Raw genomic sequence first — 6,000 nt, 5'->3', positions numbered from 1 at the left:
AAATGATATAGAAATCAATTAACCATATAATCAGAGTATTTTTGTCAGAATCTGATCTTATAAAAGCTCTTCTGCCATTAGAGAATGTCTGTACGTCCGTTTTAGGTAGGATTTGACAACTTGAATAGTAAAGTTTCTTGCAGCGAAGTAGAAAACTAATCATTGTTGACTATTTCAGGAATTGAAGGGTACATTGGGATATAAAATATACTGTTACCCAAATTTTTATTAGCTCACTCTCTCTTTCGATTGTTTAAAAACGATGGGGTAAATCTTAATTTGTTATTTTAAGCAAGCAATGTCCCACTCCCAACAGTTCAACCAATAATTATTATCTACAAAAGGGGTAATTTTGTTCATTATCACAAGGGATGTACAGCAATTAATCGTCCATTGGCTTGTTCTTTAAGGTCTCTGATTATTTTTAACAAAATATGGAACATGCATATAACTATTAATAAATGACCGAGAAACAGTTTTTTATTCATTCCAAATATGATTATATGCAGAGTTTTTAACAATCAGTATTATATATATGTTATAAAGTAATAGGGTGTCTTTGTGTAGAAAGCAGAAAGTTTAGTAGTGATCCAGGGCAGGTTTTAGGCTATTTGTTGGGGTTAGAGAGCAAAGCAACTAGTCTTAAAATGTAATGTAGATTATTGATTGGAAAAATATGTAACCTAAAAATATCATTTAAACAATATCGAAAGTCTAAAAAAATAGAAGCTTTTTAATATAAAAACATGTTTATATTTTTGTTGGACATGCTCTACTATAAAGCATACTGATACAATAAATCATATTTCCACTTAATAATTCACAGTTATAGATTGTATATGTGGGTAAATGATAACATATAAGTGAATAATGATCTAACCAACTATTAGAAACCACAGCAAAATACAGGAAAGGAGGTCGTAGCTGATATAATTTTTTTGAATCTTAATCTTGTGATAATATGTCATTATTGAAGCTACTCAGTTATTTATTCAGTATTAACATATATTCTCTCTCAATTTTTATTACAACTGCTCTATAACTCACTTGGTCAGTTTGTTCATCTATGATTTTTTAGTTTTTCACGAAATAATGTGTACTGTGTAATTGAATAGAAAAAGGAAATAGTAGCTTTCGCAATATTCCGTAAAATAGTGAGCAAGCTTCCAGTCAAATGCGCTTATTAAGTCTAACTGTTCTTAAGTTTGTCCTAACGCATAGTATAACTAAACGCATATTTAGTAACAGTTTGACCTAATAAGCGCATTTGACTGGAATCTTACTCACAACTTTCCGCAATTTTGCAAAAGGTACTAATGGATAAATTTGTTCTTTGTTTTGTACACAGGAATCTCACCCTTGAAAAAGAACAAATATAAATAAAACATTTGTTTATATTTACATAAAGTCAACAATTACTTAGTTGAGTAAATAATAAACAAATGTTAGAATAAATATCATAAAGATAACTTGTTAATAAAACATCTTTTATCATGGATTTGTCTCATGTAGAAGTGAATAAAGCATTATTAGGATTATTGATTAACAAGAAGTTACAGTAGATTTTTTTAAGTAACTGGAAAAAGTATCTCAAAATTTTTTAAAATGAACATCATAATAATTCAAGATTGTTTTATTTTGGACGGTTCGTCTGTTTTTGCTTATCTTTAGTTATTTGTTATCACTCTTTGTTGGTTGGAAGGAGTATCACTAAAAAATAGATTTTTTACCATAGATTGTCAATTATCTATAATACAAAATAGCTTGATGTCTGTCCGTCCGGCCCTAAAGATGGTTTTATTCTATTTTCTTAGTGGGTAGGACACCCCCAACCCCTAAAAAAACAGAAAAATCCCTCTAAATTTTTTTTGATAGAAATTAGTGGGGGCACCTTAGTGGGGGTACTCAATTTTTTTAAATTAACTCTTGGGGCAAAGCCGCTAGTACATAATGAAATTAAAGAGATGAAGATTTTTGTTTATATTTAGTCCATATGACATTGTAATAGGAAAGAAATTTTGGAAGATAACTATCCATAAATTTCCAAAAACAATTGTAAGAAATTCAACTATAAAAAGCTGAATTATTGAAGAAGTGGTCGGATTGTTCTTACGCTGTATTCCTATTGGTCCAAATAAGTGATTTGGGATCTAGATTTTCTATAAATTAATGTACTCTGAAATTGTTCAAGCTGCGCTACATATGTATACACTTATGGATATAATTATCCTTGTTTGTGTAAAGTTAATGTTATTTTTCTGGCAATAGAGTTATAAAAGAGATATACTGTCTGATTCCACCAATAGGAAAATAATAAAAAAACATACAAGAGATCTTATTGGTTGAAATTGTGTACACAATTTGTTACATATGGGCATATTTTTTTCATTTTGTTCATATTTTGGGTCAGCTAAAAATTGTGGCATATTTTAGTATCAATCTTTTCCTAGGTAAATTAATTCATGTAAAAAATTCTTCCCTCAAATAATTTGAAGCAAATGACGAAATATATATTAAGTTAGTTATAAGATTCTTTTAATAAAGTTAGCTTTCTAAAATTTATAACGTTGAATAAATTCGTCTAAAATTTCTATCCGTATCTGGTACATAACAAAAAGTAAACAAAAGGTATGTCTGCAAAAATTCCCTTTTTAATTTTGACGAAAAATGGGGTCAGTTGGACTATCTATATATGCAATGTCTTTTTCTTGCTGGCCTGTTTTAGTAGCCACAGAAAATATCCTTTGTAAACAAAACTAAATAATCTGTTAAGTGTATATAAGCAACTTTAAAGAGACAAGTACTTTTACTTAAACAGAAACTCCAATATTTAGTCTTATGCTTTTTTTGTAATAAATCCAGTAAAAGGACAATAGAGATTAATAAAGGGGGAAGTAGGTTGTGCTAAAATTACGTAAAATTGTGAGTAAACTTCTAATCAAAAGTGACTATTAAGTCTGACTGTTATTAAATGTGCCTTTAATTATACTATGCATTTTGTCAATATTAAGAACAGCCAGACTTAATAATAGCTTTTCACTTGAAGCTTACTCACACCTTTACACTGCGAATTTTAAAAGAAAAAAAGTTGACCCTCAAAATTTCACCTTAAAGTGACACTTTTCTAATAGTTTATAGTCCACTAACTCATAAGCAGTAAGAATTCAAATCCATTAAGTCCCTTCTAACGAGATATTGGCAACTTTTTGCACACATTTTTGCAAACGGCAATTATTTCCTTTATTTGAAGTTTTGGATAATAACATTTTCATAAAAGTTTTCAGTAATAATCATTTAAGATCCATTGTTGAGAAAAAATAACTGAAAAAATGTGTTTCCATGCAAAATAAGCTTAAAATCTAATGATTTTAAATATTTGCGATTTAATGGTAAAAAAGAATATTTTTTTCTTTTTGATAGCCTGAATATGTTTAATTTTGTTTTTTATATAATCTATTCTTTGAATAGACATGCATATTCTTGCAGATTTTAAAAAAAATTTAAAAAATCAAAAATCGAAATTAATCAAAATTTATCTATAGCCTTTGAAAAATACTTTTGATATTTTTAACCTATATAATCAATAAAATCAATGAAAAATAAAAAAGTTTTATATAACAAACTTTTGGAAAAGGTTTAAGATAACTTCATAAAATTAGCATTTAAGTAGGATATATTTCTTGTCTATTTTAAAAATGCAAATTAAACATAGTTAACGAATATTTAATTAGCAAGAATAGTAATAGAATATTTCAATAACTACTTAAACCTTTTTGTGGCTATGTTATTTATTTAAACAGAAAATCTATTTTGTCAGAATTATAAAAATAATGAAATATTTTCAAACAAGCTTGCAAAATAAACGTAATTTTATCAAACTTCCTCACAGTTTTTAGAAGATATTGTTGTAAAATATTAATTATTAAAATAAAATCTTTAATTTACAATGTTTAAAACACCTAAAAGTAAATTCTAAGCAAAATTAGATTTATTCTCTAGATTTAGAGTAGCTGCGCTACTTAAAAAAAACATCTAGTATTGAAACCTACAGCTGATCAAAAATCAATAGTCATAAATTGGTGGTTTACAGATATCTAAACATATATATACACCTTACAGATTTATTTTTAAGATGGAATGTAAAGTATATTATACGAGATGTCATTTAGTCAAATTTTAAACAAAATAATTTTCATTAATTCATTAACAAAAAATAATGTTATAAATTTAAACTCACAAAGAGACTATTGTGTATTTTATTATCATGTTCTTTCTGCAATCTGATTCAAAACAAATTTTTTCTCTCATTCAAGTCAGGGATGAGTTTAGTACCAAAAAAAATAAAACAAGTTGAAATACTTTTAATTTAATTTGATATTATTGTATAATATTTTCTTTTATATATAATTTAAGAAATATATTTATAAAATATTTACCTGTCATAAAGACGACATATAAAAACAACATCCTTATAAGGAAATTAAAATCTATTTTCAAAATTTTCAAATTCATTTTATGCTTAAGAAGGGACGAGAAGGAATTGAAATTCAACATTAACTTGTTATTTTGCTTGTATATTTATCATATTTGTTTACAGTTTATTGGTAAAGTTTGGTAATACTTTATTTCGAGTCTATCATGCAGTGTTTACGTAATTTTAACACAACCTACCTCCCCCTTTATCTCCTTCATTCCGTCAATTATTTTCCAACTACCACTAACATAATCTCACATTAGACCTTTTCTTGGCGAGGGGGGAAGGGTGAGATATTCGCTTATCCCCATATGTTAAATGCCGGAAAATCATTTTGTTACAGTGAACTTAAGGGATAACACAATAGACGATAAATTGATGTACATCCCTAAGTATGATATAATACGATGTTAGACATAATTTTTTTGTATGGATGAGAACTGGTTCTAATCCACCGGATATTATTAATACGTTTCGAATGTACACGAAAAACAAAAATATCTCTTCGCTTTTGGAAATAAATGAAGTTTAAAAGTAGTGCCCTATAGATTATTTAGTTGGTTAATCAACAAATAGTTCAAATTTTCAACATTTCCCAATTAACAAAATATATTAATGTATCTTAAGAGAAAATATGAGTTGTCCATTTTTGGTTTGTAAACAAAAATTAATTTTTAATGGACAAATGGACAGACAATTTTCATGATACGGGATGGTTAATATAGATAATATAGTTTAAAAATAAGAATTCAGTTCTAGAAAGAAGGAAGTAAAATAAGAGAAAGAGAAAAGAGATAGAGACAAAGAAATGGAAGGAGAAAAAGAGAGAAAGATATAAATGAAAGGTAAAGGTAGAGAGAGAGAAAGAGCAAGGTGTGATAAAATTTTTCCCAAACATTTTTTATGTTGTGTATTTTCCGCTATTTACATCTATTTCTTTTTCTATTGGCATCAATTATTCAGCTGACTTTCTAATAGTTGTCTATGGTGATAATGTCTTAGGACTCGCAAATTAAGATAAATCATCGGTAATCTACACGGAACAGACAGGGAGTGGATATTGGACTATAAATTTTACTGGTTTCCAAAGTTTTGTGGCTCAAAAACTTTAATTACTTTAATCTTGTTTAATTGGTTGGTTCAAAAATAGAAGTGTCAAAACTTTTCAGGCTATAATTTTCAATAGCAGAAGGGGTATTTTTGTTTATCATTATTGGGGAGGCGTATCAAATTATTGTACAATGTCCTATCCCGGATCCTTAGGGTCCCTGACAATAATAAGAAACATACAAAACGAACATTGATAATTAGCAGGGAATAAATTATCTAGAATACATTAACCCTTTACAGTCGGGCCCCTTGCCGCACCTTAATCGGTCGGGGGGGGGGGGGGGCGTTCAACGCCCCCCCTAATTATCTCAGTTCCTATTAGAGCTAGAGGGCTAATTTTTTTTGTGCAAGTCCCCTGTTTGATAATGAATTTCCGACCTTTTATAAGTCTAAGTCAATTTTCGCTTCCTTCACCC

This window comes from Acartia tonsa, chromosome 6, assembly GCF_053477335.1.
Source record: "Acartia tonsa isolate MP-2025a chromosome 6, ASM5347733v1, whole genome shotgun sequence".
In the NCBI taxonomy this organism is placed as follows: Eukaryota; Metazoa; Arthropoda; class Copepoda; order Calanoida; family Acartiidae; genus Acartia; species Acartia tonsa.
Note: the sequence above shows the minus strand (reverse complement) of the source record.